Below are 24,358 nucleotides of genomic sequence, written 5' to 3'. Positions count from 1 at the left end.
GGAAGAGGCAGCAGTGCTGGTGCTCAGATGTATCATTTTACAGCAGGCTAATCACTGTCTGTGTAATCCCTCAGTCATCCTGGTCTGATCCAGAGTAAAAGCCAAAGTTAAATCTGTCAACTGGACAAAAAGTTGTAAAAGTGAACGTCTGACTCCTACAACTTTTTGTCCCACCGAATGTGACCAAATGATATAAAAATAGGTAAGGGTAAACCTTGTTCAAAACTGTTCTGCTGTTTAACTGAAATTTAATAAATTAATTTAATTAATGCATTTGGAAAACAATTTGTACAATGAGACTTACATATGTAAGGCCAATGTAAATATATATATATATATATATATATATATATATATCATACACATACATACTGGGCTGGCCCCTCTGTCAAATTTTAGAACCCATTGTGGTATCAAAAAGTTTGCCCACCCCTCGGCTAATCACTATTTGTTATTACATTTTAGTGTTCATCTGAGGAATACCTTTTGTATTTTACTATTTTGTTTTATGTGCTATGGACTTTGCCAGGTGACCCGCTGTGCCGTTTTGACCTACATTTGTTTTAATGCTGCCCTAGTGGTATAATGAACTGAATTAGTGGTAAAAGTGTTTTTCCAGAGCAGCCTGTTAGCCCCACATGCTGACTTGACTGGACATAATAGCAGCCCTGGCTTGTGGCTTATGCATGCCTGTCAAATGATACTATGTGTTGAAATTAGGGAGGTCAAGATTACGGGGATTATTAAGGTCACCATATAATTGTAAGAACTAAAAAAAATATAATTGTGCAAAATCTACTTTTTAAAGCTGTTTCCTCTCACCATTTACACCTATGAAGTTATATTTGGAGTGCTTCATGCATGTTTGAACAATCTTTAATCACTTATTTTCAAGGCGTCATATTGCCGATCAATCCCTCTTTGTTGTGATGACATTTATGTCAACGTCAGCTCCCAATCGTAACGCGGAAGTCACTGGACTCGTTTTTTTTTTTTTAGTAAGAATTTATTTATTTTTATAAATATTGCAATCTAAAATGTGCAAATTATAACATAAATCATGGGTATAGAGCAGACACAAGCACAATGGGTCTTCTTTAAGTCAAGTCAATACATTTTTTAAGTAAGAAAGGCTTTCACTTTTGTTTGGCCATGGTGTCAATTATCATAAATAACTGTAAAATAATCTAAGATTGAAATTTGATATAGTTGAAATGGGAGTAGATTACATCATAGTTCTATCAGTTAGCATTATCGTAAAAACTGCTCTAATAATGGTTGTGTTCACTAAGTGCTTTCATTTCAATTACCAACCACAGAAGACACAGGCCTATGGAGAGGTCTTCTTCACATATTGAGAATGGCTCCGCTGTGAGTTACCTCGCACAGACAGGCACCAGGGCTATTGCTGAGCTGGCAGCAGAACAAAGCTCTGGAACAGCTGCTTGATAATGTGCAACCATTAATTACACAGGGATGCCTCCGGTCTACCCTGTGTCTTTGAGCCCAGAAAACCTCGGCCACTTCGGGTAAAGCAATCAAGTAAGAAGACCACAATTAACATCAGCGCATGAAAGATTCTGACTGTATAACCAGGCTATAATTCACGTCAATCATTTCCTGAGACAGTTTCCTCCACAGTAACTTACAGTTTCTTATTTTTTAATATAAGTTTAAGGCTGAGATGTATCGTCAGCTCAAAAGTATTTCTACTGGCAAATAAAACTACAGGGTAACTAGTGACTTGTCTATCCTTATGTGTGAAGTTCTCTTTATAGGTTCACAATGTAATATAGTCTGCCATCTCCTTGTCTCCGTGGAAATGTTGTTGCTTGGCCTGGAATGTTCCACAATACAACATTAAACTGACCTGTTCAATAACATGCATTGTAATTGTTAACAGGGTTGCCGCTCCATAGAACATGTAATTGGCCAGGTGATGTCAACTGTGTGTCTCTCTGGATAATGATGCACTTAATGCCAACCTGTGGAACATACAAAGAAAAGTAATAACATCTCCATGGAGGTAAGCATATGACAGACTCTCCACTAGAAAGGTTATACAGGATACACTTAATTTGTAACAAACTATTCAAAACTCTTTCCTAAAACCTGTATTATACAATTTAAATTTAAATATCTCTGAAACCTGTAATTTGTATGTTTGACAATGTCCCCCTTCATTTTAATCCTGTTGAGTAATGTGTGCAATGTGTCTTTTGTGAAACTCCTTTTAAAATTAAAAAAACTGTGTGGAGAGAATGCAAATGTCCAGCTGTGGGAATTTCAGCGTAATACTTAACAGCCTGGGCTTAAGTGGAGAGTGACATTTATTGAATGCCAGAGATTGAGTCCAAACGATAAAAGGCTTGAATAAATCTGCACAGGTCGACAATGCAGCGCTCTTACATTGTGTTTGGCTTGTTGTCCCTGCCAAGAAACAAAATGCTTTTGTCGCTCCTGCTACTGGTGGCTGTACAAATTCTCACCAGAGCTTAGGATGCTACTGATAAGTTATGGGGACTTATTTGGTCTTACTCACCTTGGCAACTGTTGGCTGCTGGGGGAGACATGTGCCGGGGATGGAAGACTGGAGTTTTGGTCACTGTTTGCACTGGAAGATTTGAACTCGAAAGACTCGGATTTTGACTCATTGTTGCGCTCTTGAAGTCTGCATAAAAAAGAAGCCACGTTTTATTATTAAAGGTGCCTCTTCCGTCTGCTTGCATCATGGACATGTTATTGCTTTGCCTGGAATATCCCAGAGTAGATCATTAAACATATTTATCCCCATAGAGGTCAGATTTACAGTGGCAGACCCCCTCAACAGAAAAATTACACAGTGCACCTTTAGGGGAGAAATCTATCTTGTAATAACTCAAAAACCTTGTTCAATGCAAGTTGAACGCATCTTACTGTAAATTAACTGCAACTAATTGATTACCTAAAGTAGTAACTGAATAATTGTTTATCTGGGCTCCAAAACATGCCATGTGCTGAGACAATACGTTTTCTGATCAAACTATAAGAAATACTTCGATCACAATGATACAAAAGTAAATATGCATATATATTTTTGTTTTTGATGAGAAACCTATTTTGGCTGTACATATACTTTATCAAGCAGCTTCCCTTTGCTTCAAATCGGTCAAATTTAGTAAAAAAAATCATATTCACGTGCTTTTTACAATCTAATGATAATAATGATACAAAAATAATAAACATAAATAAAATATATAAAAGTTGGCAAGTTATTAATTAAAAATAATCGTTTAAAATTAATTTCACAATGGGGGAAATCAGAACTTATTATTTTATTTTAGTTAGTGCTATTTTTTTATTTTATTTATTTGTTTGTGTATTTGTTTATTTATGTATTTGTTTGGTTGGTTGTTTGACAGGGACATTGCACAATAAATCTACTGCACAGACCACATTTAGCTACAAGTTAACATTCTTCTGTAGTCCCTGGGCAGAGGCAAAGTGAGTGCAGCTAAAAGTGCATAACTTAAACCTAAAGTAAGTACGGTACGATGCTGCTCTGAATGACCAATCGAACTCTGTGTTAAATGATACTAATGGGAATAGAGTAGTCTTAAAGGAAAAGTGAGTAGCCGTGATCAGACACTTTTCAGATCCCACAGGTGTACGAGCACATGCAGGTAGCCCTCTGGCTCTAATCCAATCGTTTCCACTCTGCTGGGCCCTATTAACAGTCTGAAAGCTAAGTACTGAGGAGAGCCTCTAAATGCTGTTCAAGAGTTTCCCTTTTAGATCCCTGTTGCAACATGACAGAATTTTTTAAAAACATGCCAGCAACCTTTGATGGAAATAATTAGCAGTGAATACAGTTGTCTTGATAATGCTAAAAGCCCACTCCCCAAATTAAGAAGAAAAAATGAAATTACAATGTGATTTTTACATTCTGCTTGTGTAGTAGTAGCACTGAAGTTCCTTTATATTTGAAAATACCTGTGCAACAACTTGTGTGTGCTTTCTATTGTGTGACGGGGCTTGGTCAGCAGAGGTGGGTTGTACTTCTCAGGGTTGTTTTCAGACGCCATACTTTTATTCCTACTTGAGTAATATACTTTATGGTGCAACAGAACACTTATATACCGGTAAGTAAAAGTTGTGGTTACTTTGTGAGTCTATGTCTATATGATGAATACTTTATATATTACATCATTTGAAAGTATCTGCCCTGCTCCTTCAGTAGAATATTTGCTACTGTGCCACCTGTGATTTCTGGTTCTCAAATCAAAAATAGCAAACCACTTTTTTTTCTACAAAGGATATTCTATCACGCTGTTCCTTAAAAAACGGAATTGATCATTTTCTTCACATCTAAGAAAAATAATTTGTGCATCTTGAAATTGTTTGCTGCAGTTTCTGTCTGAAAATAAACTTTATTTTTCCTCGCCTTTAGACAAAAGTAGGTCTAAAAACAAACAAAGACCGCAGTGTTAGCGTCATCTGACTAGTCCTCACTCTCAAACTCCTCCCTCCTTTGCAGTTTTATCTCAACAACATGTATTACCTATGAGATGTTGATATTACTAAACTTTACATTTACTTAACCTTTTTAAAGAAAATGTACTTCATGGAGTAGTTTTTGGACATCAAAATTTTACTCAAATAATGTTACTCCTACTTAATATTTTGTTTGAAGTATCAGTACTTTTACTTACTTACTCTTGATAAACACAGCTAAGAAGACCATTGGCTGCCCTCTCAGGACACTGGCCGTCTTACACACTTCCCACTGTCTCTAAAAGGGCCAACACATCCTTGGGACACCTCACACCCCGGGCACTCTCTGTTTGAACTGTTACCGTCGAGTCGGAGATACAGATCGATCAGAACAAGGACAAATAGGTTGAAGGACCATTGTTATCCGACAATCATAAACACACTAAATAAGCATATCTGCACTTACTAAATTGATGTATATATTTATATATTTATTATTTGTATGAGATTGGGTAATAGGTGGGATGTATGTATGATGTATGTATGAGGGTGGTCTGTTTTCCTAGCACCTTAAACTGCTCGACACTTTTTAAATTTCGTTGTACCATGTGGCATGTTGCAATGACAATAAAGACATTCTATTCTATTCTATTTTGAAATACCTATTATTTATAAATTATACTAAGTTTGTTTATCCTACTACTAAATAATGAATCTGTTGTACTAAGCTTTTTAAATTTAGTTTGTGCAATGACAATAAAGGCATTCTGAAATTATAAGTCCCAGACAGTTACTCTTACAATGACTATTTCTTGGGTAGTAGTTTCCCCAAGTACTCTCTACTTTTTAAAGCAGGCTAAAAATAAAACAGTTGTTGGCTATTCCACCCCTAGCTGCTTGACCATGTGGTAAATGTGTTGTCCCACTGTCCCCCAGCCTCCTCATAAACATGGCGCTGCCCATGTCTCCACTGTACAGTGCAACACGATGCTCACAATCGGCCTGGGCTCAGCGGTGTTAGATGTCTCCCTTTGTGTGGGGTGAAAGGCTGATGAGGCAGTTTCTCCTCTCAATGACCCGAGGGTGGAGACCAGGGGGACCTAGTGGTACAGTTGAAACAGTGGTCATTAGTACAATATATGTGTTGTTTTGAGTCTTTTGATGCCACATCGCCATGTTGCAGTAGTGGACTGAATAAACAAGTAATGGGTTCCCAGGGAAGACACTCACTGACAACTGGGACCCCCTTTTTTCTCATCTGGTTTGAGGATTAGGATCTGCACATAAATTGTCTTTTATCCTGAAAAGGGTGGAAAAAGGTATAAGGGGTATGTTATCCCACTTAATAAGACACTTTTTTAGTCAGGGTATCAGTGGTGGCCAGACAAAAGGGCATTTCTGGCAAAGATCTTATCATTTAATTGAGAAAATGTAGCCTATAAAGTCAAAGTAGGATGTGATGTGCGCCTGTAGGAGGGGCAGCTGCGCGCCTCTTGCCCTGGAGCTCCCTCATGGGTTTGTGACCCTGCCCCTCATCACAAACGAGCCAAATGACAAAACACAGAAAAAAAAAATCAGCAGCAGTGAGAAATATTTGGAGCTATTTAGCCTATTCTTTGCCAAATCATCACCTTTTAAATAATAATACCGCTATATATTGTCCAACTTTGATGAGTAAGTTGCTGTAAATTGTGATAAAAATGCCTCACACGTGTCCATCAGATGCCACATTCTGCCTTCTGGTGTGATTGTACCTGATGCCCTACCCCCTGGGCTCGTCTCCGCGCTGCCGTTGCCAGGGTTTCCGCGTACGCGCTGAGAGCGGAGCCGCGCCGCTGTCACAGTACAGCCAGTGCCAGACATGGCGGCGGAGCTACAGCCCGAGTGGATATCGTGTCTGCCGTCTACATGGAGTTACGGGGTCACTCGGGATGGACGCGTCTTCTTCGTCAAGTAAATATCCTCTCACTGGACAAGGTTTAAGTTATGACTGTCCGTTTCTCCTTCCAGCAAACTCGCCGTGACATAACCACTGTGTTTCTCTGTCCTCCCAGCGAAGAAGCCAAGAGTACAACCTGGCTGCATCCCGTGAGCGGCGAGGCGCTGATCACCGGCCACAGGAAAACTCCAGGTGAGCTCTCATTAACTCTCACTAAGTTTGTCTCGTGTCTGGAGCGTGCTGATCATGTCACGGTGCGTAATTGCGCGTCCGAGGTCCTGTATACCCCGGGCTGAGCAGAGCCCGTGACACCCTGCCCGTGACACCCTGCCCGTGACACTCTGCCCGTGACACTCTGCCCGTGACACTCTGCCCGTGACACTCTGCCCGTGACACCCTGCCCGTGGACCTCTCCAGACTCAGCCCTGTCTTGCGTGTCCAACCTCGTCAATCGCTCCTCAAACCGTGAACTTGCCACACGGACTTTTGCTAAGCGGGCAAAGTAATTTCAATGTGCGACTTATTGATGCAGAGTGTGGCATTACATCACACTCAAGTCATTCACAAAGTGCGCTGCGTGCTGACCGTGCACATGACGTAAAGTCCGCTAATAACACGCGCCATGCTGTCCGTGCACTCAGCAGTCACCTCAGCTCAGGCGGGTTTAGCTATCCACTTCAGATGAGCTAAATCAGCTAATATCAGCTAACATGTGCTGGGGGCAAGACAATCTGACACATCAATACAGACAGTAATTGTATTCTGCAAATATTTTTTACCCTTTAACTGTCAAAAAGTAGTAGTATTTGTACTAGTAGTTGTGGTAATAACAGTAGTAATAGTCAACTTTTGACATTGTGTTTTCCTTAGGTCCATTACAAGATGTATACAGTATATCTATATTATTTTGAACTACTACTATGTATATTTTTGCGTTTATATGCATGCACAAGATAGGGTAGGATTTGTATTGTTCTTCAAAAACATGCAAAGCTCACTTACATATGCCCCATCCCATTCTGGTTCATGTTATCTAACTGTCCATTAACAATCCCATAACTATTTACCGTTAATTTGTCATTTTAAGTACAACAAAAGCTCCGGTGACTACACAAATTCCCTTATGAATCATCATAGCATTCTAGTCTAGTCTATGTCTGCATGCATCCTAACAAGTTGCACATGTATAATTCAAAGTGACTGCAGAGCTTCCCCTTAATGCTAATATACAGTGAGTATGTGCTGCATTGACAGCTGTTGGGCTGGCCTGTGGAGATCAAGTTTAATTTACAACATACAGCATCTGTCTGATCATCCACCAACTCTTGTCCACAGATCTACCCACGGGATGGGAAGAAGGATACACGTTTGAGGGGGCACGGTGCTTCATCAAGTAAGTTTTATTCCCTATTTGTTTATTTGTGATCTTGAAGTTTTGAGTATGCAGCTCTTGACGGTCTTGTTTACTTCTATTAAAAAGATTCATCAAAGATAATACTTCGTACAAGTATTGCAATTGTGATTAGATTTGCTATACATGTTTGATGTAACATTCTGCATGCACATTGTAAATAACTTCAAGAGCTTTAATATTTGACAGATGACTGAAATCCTCCATGCAGTTTTTTCAGTAACAGCTATGTTTACAGTGGACATTCTGCTACCTTAATAACTGCTATCTTTGTGATTTGATAATTGCACCTACACAAATTGTTATATATCGTGAAGCCTTACTCAAAATATCTCGAGAACCCGAGCTGCATTGCGATAACTGCTATTATATAACACAGCTTTTAAGTCAATACCCTATCTTAAAAGTTAATGATTCAACTGGTGAGCTATGCAAACACAGACTTGGCCAAAGCATGGTACCTGTCATCTTGGTTGTATTTGCTCTACTTGAGGCGGTGTCTACTTCATGAGAGTTGAGCCAGAGTGTAACATGTTCTTCTTTGACAGTTATCCTTAATGTTAGGGTTTATATTTCTTCTCAAAGTTGGAAATGGCATTGCGAGCAGCCCCAGCAAATTAGAGTTTCTTGCCACAGTCGCTGATATGGGAGGATTATTGAAAGTCTCTATCTCCCGTCAGATGAACATGTTATCTTGTGTGGGCAGTGCACAATGTTCTATGTATGCTTCATGCTAACATTTCATCGCTTTCTGTTGAAATGCTATGATTTGCATTTGTTTTTGCTTTATTTTATGAACAAGCATGTGTTTCATATTTGGTTTTAGTTCCTGATCAAAAATGCTGTCAACACAAACCTCTTTTTATTCGTTACAAATGTGTTGTAAAGAGGCTTTTTTAATCCATCCTTAATAATATAATAATATTCATGAAGATGATTCGGTCAGTGGTGTCAACAAATCATTTTATATACATTTTAAGGATTTATATGGGACAACAACAAGGTATGTAGTGAGTTAGTTGAAGATATGGAAGTGAATTAATCTGCATTTTTTCATATAAATACACAGACTAGACTAGTTTCCTAGTCCTAGTACTACTGCCAGTACTTTTTTGTATAAATACTTCAGTGCAGTTTTGGTCAGATGCATAGTCAGATAATACAGATACAGATTTTGGGAGCCTTGGCCACGCCTCCTTTTTAGTCGACTAATTGATCAGCAGGACATGTCTGCAGTCAACCAAGAATTTTTTGAGTTGACCACAGCCCTAATCTCTTCGCTTGTCTATAATTCCCTGCCACTGTGCTTCCGCTAGTTTCCTATATATGAATGAATGGATACAGGTTGTGTATTCATGATGTTATGGCTTATCATCCTCTTCTTCTTTTTCATTTGGCTTTCCTGGTTAAATTTGACGAGCTACATGTGGCAGGTTGCCAGGCAGTCCAACTGAAAGGCAGAAATGATGTTATATAGAGCTTTTTCATCCCAGCCTCTCAGTGCAAAGCAAAGCAGACTCTGGGAGTACATTCATGCCTTTTTTTTAAGAAGAAGCAACAGCCATGTCATCCCCCACAAAAGCATGCAAGAGGAAGACTGTAGCAAGTGAAAAGCAGCGCTCCAGAGACACTGGAACACTGCTGGAGGCATGTGTCTTTATACACCACAGGACACCTATACATAGTCAGTTTGGATGATGAGTATTCCTATTGTTGACAGGTGAAATGTGACAACAACTTGTGTGCATGCTGTTGTGTACAGGTTGTTAGTGTAAGTGGTTTGCACAGCTTGTTAAAGCTCTTGCATTGTGCTTAACAGACAATTGAAGTTGAAGTTTTAACTAGGAATATCAATGTACAGACAATATATTGAAGGGATGGGACGATATTAAAATTTTGACTCCTGATTATTTTGACCAAAATAATATCGTTTAATGATATTATCATGATAATTATTAAACCAGGGTTTACGGTTTTTAAAAAAGTCAATTACCATACAGTTTGCAGGTGTCTGAGCAATCACCTTTATCGTTTTTCTGCTGCAAATGAAATTAACAATGAATGAATAAAAAATGTGTCAATTCTATAACTCTTGACTATAAAAAAAACAACAGAAAAAGGATATGCTGGCATTGCAGCCGTCAGCTGTGCAAAATGCCACAAACAATTAATTGATATATGGATTTTCTTTCATGTTATCAAGCTATCATTATTTCTAATGGAAATAGAGGAGCAATATGACTGTTAACAGTCCACTCCTACCTTTAACATGTCATCATTTTGAATCTGCATCTAAATATAACTGGAATTGCATTTAGTTTAATTTGTGTATATCTGAGTAATCCTCCACTGTTGTATGTGCACATGTTGTAGTAGATGTTGCTCCTTTGTGTTTTTAAAGTCCATACCTTCACTGAACTATTGCCTTAAATTAAGGATACACAAAGTTCATGCAGATTATAAGTGATCATAATGCTGTACTTTACTCCGTAGTGTGCAGAATATCCCTTTACAACTAAGAGCAACTTTCACTTTCTGTATTCCTGGCACATGTCCTGCAATTACTGTGCTATTACCCTTAGGCTGATCTTTGCAAAAAACAATTTAAGAACACGGACTCAACAAACACATCCCTTAAGACATGAATTAGGTACTGGTAAATACAATAGTGACATACCTTTAAAACACTGCAGCGTCAATACCTCGTGGTTCCTCTTAACACAAGCATTCAGAATTCAAACTATGTGTTCACTGCAGCGATGTGACCACGGCTAAGTCAGCACAATATGTTTTACATTCTCTTATTAGCTCTTTGTAATTTTAATTTGTTGTGACTCATTGTTTTGACTTTGGGAGTTGGTGATGAGTTTACTATAGAGATGACAAGTGTCTAGAACGTTTCAAGGCGTTCAGAGACTTGATGTTAAGTTGCTTATAAATGCCTGTGCAGAGATATTAGCAGAGAGCAACTATGATGCACAGTTATTGTCCGTTTGACATTAAAGACTTCATTTGTTGTGATTGCAAACAAACCTATGGGCCACTTCTCTTCATAATCCCCCCAACTTCAGATAAAAGGCAAAACCGCTTAATGAAGGCTTTGAAGGAGCCTCATGCACTTGTCATTGCAGAGTTGTGTTTTTCTTGTGCCCTTTCATTGGTGCTGGTGCTGACATTTGGCTTACGTCTCAAAATGTCCATGCACATGTTAACAATGGAGGGAAAGAGGGAAAGGGCAATCCTATGACTTATTGTATACAGAGGCCAATATGAGCTGAAAAGCATGGCTGGATTAGAATAACCTTGTTGATCGTACATACTTAATTTTAATTTAGGTTACAGAATTTGAAAATAGACAAATGTGTTTCATAGAATTATTATTCGCACCTAAATCAAAAGCTTATAGAAATGTGTTGGTCCTGGATGTTCCACAGGATACCCAGAGTCAGGTTGTGTTGGTCCTTGCGACCTGGACAGAATTTGAATGACATGGTAGTGTGCGAGTGTGGGGTGGAGGCATTGTGCCTCCCAATGTTTGATTGCACTGTGGCTGTTGAATGAGGAAAGGTCAGATGCTAATCGAATCAGTTACGGCTGTTGCTCTTAAAGAGCAGAGTCACAAAGTTGTTTAGAGGTGGCCATATGTCTGTTTGGGCTTGAGACTTTAAAGGTCTCTCCAATACAACACGTACTGTCATTTTGAACAAGGATTGTCTACAACCAGGGTGGTCAGGCTAATTATCATGACCACTGACCACAAAGTAAAGTGACAAACACTGATTTTGTCCCCATTATGGCACTTGCTTGTGTGTGGAATATGAGGTGGCAAGCCCTTTAAGTTTATGTGTTTGAAGAAAATAAAAAAGATCTGAGTGAGTTTGTGAAGGACCATATTGCATCATTAGCCATCTGGCTCAACACAGTACCAAAACTGCAGCTTCTATGGTCTGTAGTGGTCAATGATTGTGGTCTACGCATGCAACAGTGGTGACCTGGGGCAGGTGATGTGACAACAAAACTCTGCTCTGGTCTCTGAAAGTTTAAGAAAAAAGTACTTCAAAAGATTTAAAAGTGCTTAGGATACTAGGAATGCTTTAGGAAAGTGAGGAATAACCTTTAGCCATTTAAAATGGCTGAGTTCTGTTTTTTGTGTTTTTAAGACCATAAAAAATCAGGTACCGTGCCTTTAACTCTTATGTTTTTCCAATATGCTATGTTTAATAGACATGCAGTGGGTCATTGACCATTTCATCACATAGTAAGCTCTGCCTCTGTCTGAGCTCCATACAGGTTCTTTTAACTGAGACCTCTTTTAGTCCGATATCTAAAACAATGTTTCAGTGCAAGGTGTTACACTTGAAATTACACAGCACAAAGAGACAGTAGCAAATGAACTGTCTTTGTTGTTTTTGCTACATAAATCTAAAGACACAAGGCATGTTGATGAGAGAGAGCCATCTGGCAGATTTGTGATTTTCCATTTTATCTTCTTTATAATCCTGCATTGTAACTAAAGCCCATCTTGAGCAGGATTTGACATGATCTGGGTAATTTAAATAGCAATTTGGTGTGTGTTTTGTGTGTAATGAGAAATGTTGAGTTCCTAAAGTGGGTTGAGTAAAGCATATGTTTATGAATATAGTATTTAAAGGTTATCTCTGCCTGTCTGCTTATGTTATCTGAAATTATGTGAAAGAGGAGGGTAGAGGACTGATTGCAGCTAATGACTGGTAGAAGAGTGGGATTATGTCATAAATAACTTCACTTGTAAAGCAGAAATCGAGCAGCACTCAAATCTGTAATGCTCCTTTTCACTGTCCTTTGGGAGCAATTTATGCTTGTGGATCCTCATCAAGACATAGTACAATCTAAATTACATCAATATTGTATAAGTATGCCTTTTCATTACGGCTCCACACTTGTCTTGTTGCATAATGTAGCACTCTGAGCAGAAATGGTTTGATTAAAATTTGAGTTTTTATTCTGAAAATGGCTTTTGTATGTGGTGGTTTTGGCCTTTTATGCCTTAAGCCCACACACCACCTGACTCCAGCCTGAGCTCTGATGTGCTTGTATAATTAGTCATGCAGGTGTCATGTACCACTAAGTGCCTTCTTATTAATATCTAATAACTGTGACTCTGGTTTAGCAGCAATCTGAATATTTTAACATTCACTAAGTCTGCCCTACCTGTTTCAAGTAAAACAACACAATTTTGAAGTATTGAATATTACATTAAATAATGCACCACAAATCATAGTACTACTGTGTCACTGTAGTAGTGTGTAGTTCTGTATATTGTCTTTAAATTGCTGTAACAATAAGGGCTAAATAAATAGTCTATTCTACGCACTTATCGATAATGACCAAATAACATTAAGAATTTCTTCAAATTAAAACAAACGTAGTAGTGAAATGTCTGTGCTTATAAGGATCTTTACAGTTCCCTCTATTACGTGCAGAGTGAGACCTCTTACTTTCTGTTTCAATAGTTGATCTTTGACTTCTTTTGCTGTCAAGTTTTATTTAAATGTTCACCTTGCACATTGGCGGCCCGGTTTGAATCACTAAGCACTGTGGGGCTGATGAGCATGTTTGATGCTTCTCTTTAAAGGTAAGTACTGTGTTTCATTCACAAATAGATGAAAAAGCCAAACTTATGAGCTCTGTGGTATATTTAGCTCTGTGCACCAGAGCAGAGCACAGTGGCCAAAGCTGCTCAGACTGGCTTTAGCGATCTGTGAAGAGGTGAGGGAAGAGCCAGTGAATTAACGCTTTTTTTCTTTTAGTTTAGTTGAAACATGCTAACTTTGCACAGAAAGGCCCCGGCGACTCGGGAGTTGAAGCCAGGAGCCTCTTGCTGTGAAGCGAGAGTGCTAGCCACTCGGCAAACACGCCAAGCCACTTGATTAACAACAGCATCAAAAACAAGCTTCTCATTTGGAAAAGCTAAAAATGATGCTTCACATTCAGAGTACTCTTCTTTGAAAAACAGGTGTGATTTTTATCTCATCTCCACACAGATTTTGAAGAGCTTAATCTTTTTTCACTGATAACGAATCATGACATTGAAGCATCCATTTTGGGTCTGTGGCTTGTGTGTAAGCGTGAGCTGTGCATTGCCCCCGCTGTGTTGTTTCTAATGCCTCGCTGAGAGTCTGTGAACCTGGAGGCATCAGGACCCGGCATCTTATCACAGATCTGAAGCCTGCGTTAGAGAAGAGCACAACATATACAATGAGATTTGGTTTCTACTACATAAGATGAAGGAAATAAGTGATGTATAGGCTGTGACAATACTAAAAAAAATCCTTTTTGTATCAACACCTTCTACTAGACTGCACAAGCAAGGCATAAACGCTGGCTGAATATGTACTTTTGTGCTATTCACAATGTGAGGATTTGTGGAATAATGATGTAAATGATTTGTTACTCTACATTTCTACAGCTACTCCATAACATAATTATCTTTATTTTTTCCTATGTATACAGTCTGTTTCTATTTTAGTGATAATTAATGTCTTAGTCTTCATACAAAATGCCACCATTCCCATTTTATTTATTTACTCAAAGAATGTGTGTTTTTTGACTCACTAGTGTTTGTGTGTTTTGACTTTGACTTTCCTTGTATTCCCTGCAGAATCCAAAACACCAGGTTTGATCCTATTTAGAATCTATTCGGGCTATCTTCATTCAGACTACGTGAGTGTAGGGGTGAGTGAGACTGACAAAATGAGTATCTTGATATTCTTTTGGATTATCTTGATAATAACATTCAGATGATATTGTGCCAGTCAAAAGTGGGTGTAAACATGCCTGTAGATGTTGAGATCAAGTAAATATGTGCTGTTTAATATGTTGACGCTCTCCGGGGTGACCTTTTTATTTGTTTTTATTATATTCGTTATGCTTGTTCAGTTACAAAGAATAAACAGTTTCGAATTAAAATTGTAAATACATTTTTTCACAATTTTTCATCTTTAAACTAATTGCAAAAATAACCATGATTCAGAAGGTGTCTCCATTTAAGAATTTGAATCATAACCACACCACAGGCAAAAGAAGTTGTCTAAGGTAACCAGAATTATAAATCACTGCATGCCGCATTAAACTCCGGGACACTGCTTGGGCCCTGCAAACCGCATTGGCAGTCTCCTCATGTCTTATACACACACATGCACGCACGCACACACACACACACGATTGCAGCTAGATTTAACAAGCTTATAGGAGCAGGTTTTCAGTATTGTGAGGCCAGTAATGAAAGACCCACCAGTCTCACTTGCTGACAACAAATGCTGATCGCTTCACGGATTGCTTCGTGGCTCATTTGTTTATTTGTGCGTCTATATACATCATTAATTAGCAGCGCTGTTTGATTATATTTTAATTATTTGATTTTAATTATTGCCAAACAGTTTTAGCTACTGTTGACAAAATCTCTGCTAAAGGAGACATATTACACTTCTTTCTAGTACTTATAAACTGTAAGATACATACAGCATTGTCTTAGATTTTGTTCTTTGTAAACTGCAAAATTCATCTTAAATGGCTTAGAAATAGAAATGGGACTATCCTCTTCAAAAACGCTAATTGATAAGCCCCACCTCTTCATAGTGACATTCCACCATGTGGGTTGCACTAACAACCAATTCCAATGGAAAATTACAGTTGTTCATCAGTCTGGCCCACAATCACTGTCTAGCCCATAACAACTCCCCTCACTACATTATACAGTCACACTGTTAGGCCTGTCATGATAATTACTATATCGACTTGTCATTCAGTATAAATATAACGCAATAACCCAAGGGCTGATTTAAATCACTAAACTATTCCAAATCTACAATATTCTTAAAAACATGAGCTGGAATAAATAAATAAATAAATGGCAGAATTAAACACTGCATCTGTCATGAGTCAAAGAAGTTAATTAGTTCAACCATCTATAGCTCAAATCTTATCATATAGCCAAAAAAATAAGAAAGAAAACGCACCCATGATAAATATATTGGATGTCCCCAAGTTTATATGAGCTGGCTGACATCATGAGGAGGAGAAAGCTGTAAAATGAGGAATCATTGTCACCGATTCTGTTCTCCACACTGTCCGAGGACTTAAACCCCTCTCCATCTGTGCAAGCAGTCTATTATTCCACCAAAGAAAAACTTGTTTCTCCTCCTTTTACCACTCTGCTGGCGATTAACACAATTATTTAAAATGTCTCACGAACGATCACGAAACCATTGCCAAACCGTCACAACCATAGCAAGCATCAGATTTTTTAATGTCTAAAAATTGCTGCATGACATTTTGAAACTTATAAATGATGACCTTCCCAGACACAGAATTTTTGGAATAAACTGAAGTTAGTGGGCGGGGATAGGAGGTAGGTGAAAATTAGCACTCAAGCCTCAAATGCATGACAATACAGGATTACTCAAACATGCATGAATCAATCGAAATACAACTCTGAGTGAAGGGAACACTGTTATAACCCGGTACTTTGAAGTTGATGTTGCGCAATAGGTCCCCTTTAAGAGTGCATTGGAGCCATACATCACGGTTATGTTTTCGCTGCGTGTAAATTTGCCTCCCACCTGCTTGTGCCTCCCTCAGCTGCCAAATGCGCACATTGTTCAAAAATAACACTCGGATGAATCAGGCCAGGAAAATACCTTTGGAACAACAATATGCCTGGCTGCCGAGGTTGTGGTAATGCCGTCAAAGTCTTTAGAGCTACTGTGTGGGCTGGCTGCTCACACTGGTGGACAATAGCTGTGATGCTGTTATAACTCGCCATAAGAGCAGGTGAAGGGGTCTGCTTAAGTAGGACTGTACCTTGTGTAAATAATACTGTGGGATTGGATTGTAAGTGTGATGGATCTGTTTTAAAAGGATCGAGTACTATCATGTTGTCTTTTTGGGATTTACAAAGCTAATCAGTTAGGTAGGTGTTCTTAGAAGATTTACTGTGCTCTGTCACTCGCTATTCAAGTAAAAGTTTGGAAAATTAGTAATATTTTCCCATAAATTTGATGGTTATTGGTTAAAATTGGTTTTAGTGGCTGTATCACTAATAAAAGCTGTGAAACACCTATAAATATTTCAATGTAGGGATGGGATTTTAACTTGATAGCTCTTGTGTTGTGCAGTCTCTTCCCATCATTAACACTATTGCAAAATTTGACACATGGGCCGTCTAAGAGTTTTCCTCCTCTGAAAGAAATATTTTTTGTTTATACGGTTTTGGTATGTTTTGACTCATTAAACTTTGACCACAATAACCAAGGTTACCTATCAACCAAGCTTATCTATTAGTTAGCTTTGGGTAATAGCCAGTATAGTCTTTTTGATCATGTTCTGTCCAATCTGACCAGTAGCTTCCTCAGTCCTGTCTCATATCATGTCAACATTAATGCTGGAAATGGGAAAAAATATAATTTGGCCACTGTCTGCTCGTCAGTTTTCTTATTTTCCCATTCTCAGCTTATTTGGAATGAATCTTATAGCCAGGGGTGGAACGAAGTACAAATATTATAATGTAGTTTACTTTACTACATTTGAAATCTGTACTTTCTACTCCGCTACATTTTTGGACCGGACTGAAAAAGTATATAAAAAAAACCTTTTCATATGATTTGAGAAGTAATTTTTTTTTTACCATACTTGTGATTTTTGTTTGCTCAAAGCTGAAGCTTGAACTTCGAAAATCACAAGTCACAAAATTACTAAGAAACTGATTGGTATTACTACTTTTACTACTATTACTACTACTATTATTCATCAATATCGCTGCTTTTTACACTTAAAGTACATTTTTAAACAGGTACACATACTTCAGTAGATTTCTTCATGTCATACTTTTACTTTTACTTGAGTACCTTTTTACCTTTGCATCTGTACTTTTACTTAAGTAACAAGACTGAGCGCTTCATCCACCAGTGCCCATAACAAATTGCATTGTTTTTGTATGTACCCGCGCTGTGATCAAAGGTCGCTCTCTGCTTTAACAATAGTCTTTTCACAATGTCCTCCGGCTCAAACACGCAGAGCATTTAGGTAAGTGCATGTTTTTTGTTGACTGTGTTTTACAAGATGGCCTCTCTGTTCTTTCCCGTCTTCCGGCAGAACTTGGGGCATCTGTAATAGCAGAGTACGAACCGGCAGCTTCCCATCAGCCTCACAACGACACCAGCACATTGTTTCACACTTAGAAGCAAATCAATTTTCAATTTAACCTGCCGTGCATCGCAAGAAGCTGCTAAACCTTGGGAGGGAGACTGACACATTCAAGATGAAAAATGAGAGGAATTTCACAGAACAAATCAAATGAATAAATTGATGGCAGTGATAATGACCTGGGCTTGTTATTAGCAGCTGAGAGGTGAATAATGACTTCATATTTGTCCAAAAGTGCGCTATGTAACTCTTCTCCGTGTTATTGTTTTGCTGGGATGTTCCGCAGTATGGCATTAACTGTCTTGCAGCATTTATTCAAATACAGGTGTTTTTATTTCTAGCAAAAAAACAAAAACAACTTGTAAACTAGTAAGCGGGGGTCATCTCTCCACAGATCTAACCAGTAAGTTGGCCAGGTGACCCATCTGCTTCTCCCTTTGCAGTAACATCTCCATGGTGACGAGCAAGTGGTGGGCCTTCCACCTGAAAAATTACATAGTGCACTTTTAAGTTTTAGGTAAGTTTTGAATGAACAGTGTAGATCAATCTTACAACTTGGCAACATATTTGATTATTGTTGTATTTATTTTTATCTAGTTGAAAACATATCGTTTTGCCACCCATGTTTAGTATAATTTTACATTTTGTGGCTGTTGTTTGTATTTTAAAACATAATTCAGACATCAAACAATCCAGCTCAAACCTTATTCTACTGTCACTTATGTATCACCTTATGTTTTTCTATGTGTGACAGTTACAGGCGATTGTTACAGGGAAGGTATCCTTAAAGTTACATACGCATTACATTGGCTATAGTGTTGTCAGAAGATAGTACTGGTACTATAAAGCAATACTCTTAATGCTGCCGACTTCACACAGCCACCTCTCATCGCAGCACTGGTACGACTATGACGAAGCCTGTCTGTCCTATGTTAATAACTCTGACATTCTCATATCCCCCAAACCTCGTACACTCTTCTCTGTGTGTAAATCTGTGTGGAGGTGTTTACTTGCCCCTTGATGCTGTTACTGCTGACTCACCACTCCCTCTTTCTCTAGTGTGTCTGATGTAGGAGGGGGTCCATGGGCGGGGGGTCCGTGGTTCATCGTGGTTCTCTGACTGGGATGAGGAGCTGTGAAGTCTAGGCTTTGAAATGTGTCTCTTTGGCTCAGTGAGGTCGCTCCCATCTGGACAGCACTGGGAGAATTCAGCTGCCTATTTGTTTTGGTATTTGGAGAGAGGAGGACGTGTGAACATATGCAGTTAGAGAGGAGGCTAATGTGAATGCTGGCAACTGCCCCAGGTTGTGTACTGCGGAGTGATGTCACACAATGTTTATACAAAAATCTGTCTAGTTTTGTCTGAAATCATCCATGGAGATAATGTTGTTTTGCCTGAAATGCTTCACAAAATGGCATAAAGCTTGTAAATCTCAATGGAGTCAAGCAGGAGAAACAGTATTTTGCATTAAAATACCTGAATGGAATGGAATTAATTTTATTTATTTATCCAATATTAAACAGGTAAGTCAATTGAAAACACCTTCTCAATTGCAATGACAACCTGGGAGAGGCAGCATAAACAGCACAAGCACAATACACAAACACTCACACATCATCATAATATGAAGCAGTGAATCGTAACATGAGACAGTGAAACATGTGCAGATTAAAGATATCAAAGAAAAATGTACACATGATAAATACCATCCATTCATCCATTCATATAAATACTGACCCCCAAAAACTATTCTTCCAGTTTTAATATATTGAATGATAAGTCGATAATAATCATTCATTATCAGTAATTATCATGACAGGCCTACAGTGGTAAAAGCGAACTACGTTTTAAAGTAGTGAATGAAGGTGATTCTAGTCCCTTGCTGTAGAAAACTGAAATGAAGAACTGCTGAAAGCTGTGCAGGCTTTTAACAATGACCAGGTTAATGTAGCTGTTAGAGCGGAGCGTGCAGCTGGAGCTGTGGATGTTTAGTAGTGGAGCTGAGGTAGAACGGGGTTTTTACCAGTTAAAGACTTGTAAATGAACAATAACCAGTTTGTTTTTTCTGCGGCTGTGGAGAGAGGGACACTTCACTAAATGAAAGATGGATAATTTATACAGAAGTTTATATTGATTGAACACTCCAGGCAAAGACATTTTGTTTTGATTTGTTTAAAACATATATATTTAAGGATATACATGCTATATATATATATATATATATATATATATATATATAGCATGTATATCCTTAAATATATATGTTTAAACAAATCAAAACAAAAATGTCTTTGCCTGGAGTGTTCAATCAATATAAACTTCTGTATAAATTATCCATCTTTCATTTGGTGAAGTGTCCCTCTCTCCACAGCCGCAGAAAAAACACACTGGTTATTGTTCATTTACAAGTCTTTAACTGGTAAAACCCCGTTCTACCTCAGCTCACTACTAACATCCACAGCTCCAGCTGCACGCTCCGCTCTAACAGCTACATTAACCTGGTCATTGTTAAAGCCTGCACAGCTTTCAGCAGTTCCTTCATTTCAGTTTTCTACAGCAAGGGACTAGAATCACCTTCATCACTACTTTAAAAACGTAGTTCGCTTTTACCACTGTAGGCCTGTCATGATAATTACTGATAATGAATGATTATTATCGACTTATCATTCAATATATTAAAACTGGAAGAATAGTTTTTGGGGGTCAGTATTTATATGAATGGATGAATGGATGGTATTTATCATGTGTACATTTTCTTTGATATCTTTAATCTGCACATGTCTCACTGTCTCATGTTACGATTCACTGCTTCATATTATGATGATGTGTGAGTGTTTGTATTGTGCTTGTGCTGTTTTATGCTGCCTCTCCCAGGTTGTCATTGCAATTGAGAAGGTGTTTTCAATTGACTTACCTGTTTAATATTGGATAAATAAATAAAATTAATTCCATTCCATTCAGGTATTTTAATGCAAAATACTGTTTCTCCTGCTTGACTCCATTGAGATTTACAAGCTTTATGCCATTTTGTGAAGCATTTCAGGCAAAACAACATTATCTCCATGGATGATTTCAGACAAAACTAGACAGATTTTTGTATAAACATTGTGTGACATCACTCCGCAGTACACAACCTGGGGCAGTTGCCAGCATTCACATTAGCCTCCTCTCTAACTGCATATGTTCACACGTCCTCCTCTCTCCAAATACCAAAACAAATAGGCAGCTGAATTCTCCCAGTGCTGTCCAGATGGGAGCGACCTCACTGAGCCAAAGAGACACATTTCAAAGCCTAGACTTCACAGCTCCTCATCCCAGTCAGAGAACCACGATGAACCACGGACCCCCCGCCCATGGACCCCCTCCTACATCAGACACACTAGAGAAAGAGGGAGTGGTGAGTCAGCAGTAACAGCATCAAGGGGCAAGTAAACACCTCCACACAGATTTACACACAGAGAAGAGTGTACGAGGTTTGGGGGATATGAGAATGTCAGAGTTATTAACATAGGACAGACAGGCTTCGTCATAGTCGTAACAGTGCTGCGATGAGAGGTGGCTGTGTGAAGTCGGCAGCATTAAGAGTATTGCTTTATAGTACCAGTACTATCTTCTGACAACACTATAGCCACTGTAATGCATATGTAACTTTAGGATACCTTCCCTGTAACAATCGCCTGTAACTGTCACACATAGAAAAAACATAAGGTGATACATAAGTGACAGTAGAATAAGGTTTGAGCTGGATTGTTGATGTCTGAATTATGTTTTAAAATACAAACAACAGCCACAAAATGTAAAATTATACTAAACACGGGTGGCAAAACGATATGTTTTCAACTAGATAAAGATAAATACAACAATAATCAAATATGTTGCCAAGTTGTAAGATTGATCTACACTGTTCATTCAAAACTTACCTAAAACTTAAAAGTGCACTATGTAATTTTTCAGGTGGAAGGCCCACCACTTGCTCGTCACCATGGAGATGTTACTGCAAAGGGAGAAGCAGATGGGTCACCTGGCCAACTTACTGGTTAGATCTGTGGAGGGATGACCCCCGCTTAATAGTTTACAAGTTGTTTTTGTTTTTTTTGCTAGAAATAAAAACACCTGTATTTGAATAAATGCTGCAAGACAGTTAAATGCCATACTGCGGAACATCCCAGCAAAACAATAACACGGAGAAGAGTTACATAGCGCACTTTTGGACAAATATGAAGTCATTATTCACCTCTCAGCTGCTAATACAAGCCCAGGTCATTATCACTGCCATCAATTTATTCATTTGATTTGTTCTGTGAAATTCCTCTCATTTTTCATCTTGAATGTGTCAGTCTCCCTCCCAAGGTTTAGCAGCTTCTTGCGATGCACGGCAGGTTAAATTGAAAATTGATTTGCTTCTAAGTGTGAAACAATGTGCTGGTGTCGTTGTGAGGCTGATGGGAAGCTGCCGGTTCGTACTCTGCTATTACAGATGCCCCAAGTTCTGCCGGAAGACGGGAAAGAACAGAGAGGCCATCTTGTAAAACACAGTCAACAAAAACATGCACTTACCTAAATGCTCTGCGTGTTTGAGCCGGAGGACATTGTGAAAAGACTATTGTTAAAGCAGAGAGCGACCTTTGATCACAGCGCGGGTACATACAAAAACAATGCAATTTGTTATGGGCACTGGTGGATGAAGTGCTCAGTCTTGTTACTTAAGTAAAAGTACAGATGCAAAGGTAAAAAGGTACTCAAGTAAAAGTAAAAGTATGACATGAAGAAATCTACTGAAGTATGTGTACCTGTTTAAAAATGTACTTTAAGTGTAAAAAGCAGCGATATTGATGAATAATAGTAGTAGTAATAGTAGTAAAAGTAGTAATACCAATCAGTTTCTTAGTAATTTTGTGACTTGTGATTTTCAAGTTCAAGCTTCAGCTTTGAGCAAACAAAAATCACAAGTATGGTAAAAAAAAAATTACTTCTCAAATCATATGAAAAGGGTTTTTTTTTAATAGTTTTCAGTCCGGTCCAAAAATGTAGCGGAGTAGAAAGTACAGATTTCAAATGTAGTAAAGTAAACTACATTATAATATTTGTACTTCGTTCCACCCCTGGCTATAAGATTCATTCCAAATAAGCTGAGAATGGGAAAATAAGAAAACTGACGAGCAGACAGTGGCCAAATTCTATTTTTTCCCATTTCCAGCATTAATGTTGACATGATATGAGACAGGACTGAGGAAGCTACTGGTCAGATTGGACAGAACATGATCAAAAAGACTATACTGGCTATTACCCAAAGCTAACTAATAGATAAACTTGGTTGATAGGTAACCTTGGTTATTGTGGTCAAAGTTTAATGAGTCAAAACATACCAAAACCGTATAAACAAAAAATATTTCTTTCAGAGGAGGAAAACTCTTAGACGGCCCATGTGTCAAATTTTGCAATAGTGTTAATGATGGGAAGAGACTGCACAACACAAGAGCTATCAAGTTAAAATCCCATCCCTGCATTGAAATATTTATAGGTGTTTCACAGCTTTTATTAGTGATACAGCCACTAAAACCAATTTTAACCAATAACCATCAAATTTATGGGAAAATATTACTCATTTTCCAAACTTTTACTTGAATAGTGAGTGACAGAGCACAGTAAATCTTCTAAGAACACCTACCTAACTGATTAGCTTTGTAAATCCCAAAAAGACAACATGATAGTACTCGATCCTTTTAAAACAGAGCCATCACACTTACAATCCAATCCCACAGTATTATTTACACAAGGTACAGTCCTACTTAAGCAGACCCCTTCACCTGCTCTTATGGCGAGTTATAACAGCATCACAGCTATTGTCCACCAGTGTGAGCAGCCAGCCCACACAGTAGCTCTAAAGACTTTGACGGCATTACCACAACCTCGGCAGCCAGGCATATTGTTGTTCCAAAGGTATTTTCCTGGCCTGATTCATCCGAGTGTTATTTTTGAACAATGTGCACATTTGGCAGCTGAGGGAGGCACAAGCAGGTGGGAGGCAAATTTACACGCAGCGAAAACATAACCGTGATGTATGGCTCCAATGCACTCTTAAAGGGGACCTATTGTGCAACATCAACTTCAAAGTACCGGGTTATAACAGTGTTCCCTTCACTCAGAGTTGTATTTCGATTGATTCATGCATGTTTGAGTAATCCTGTATTGTCATGCATTTGAGGCTTGAGTGCTCATTTTCACCTACCTCCTATCCCCGCCCACTAACTTCAGTTTATTCCAAAAATTCTGTGTCTGGGAAAGTCATCATTTATAAGTTTCAAAATGTCATGCAGCAATTTTTAGACATTAAAAAATCTGATGCTTGCTA

The 24,358-nt window shown here is 38.5% G+C and overlaps 1 long non-coding RNA gene across 1 annotated transcript; it reads left to right on the top strand.

Annotated features, from left to right (window-relative positions):
• Positions 1-6,286: 6,286 nt before the first annotated feature.
• On the top strand, positions 6,287-7,805 carry LOC117372591 (uncharacterized). The gene is made up of 3 exons (XR_004541507.2): positions 6,287-6,426; positions 6,528-6,604; positions 7,748-7,805. It is a non-coding gene; the product is annotated as an uncharacterized LOC117372591 (long non-coding RNA).
• The last annotated feature ends 16,553 nt before the right edge of the window (positions 7,806-24,358 follow it).

Source organism: Periophthalmus magnuspinnatus, chromosome 6, assembly GCF_009829125.3.
Source record: "Periophthalmus magnuspinnatus isolate fPerMag1 chromosome 6, fPerMag1.2.pri, whole genome shotgun sequence".
NCBI lineage: Eukaryota > Metazoa > Chordata > Actinopteri > Gobiiformes > Gobiidae > Periophthalmus > Periophthalmus magnuspinnatus.
The sequence above is the reverse complement of the archived record's forward strand: the minus strand, read 5'-3'. Positions and strand labels throughout refer to the sequence as shown.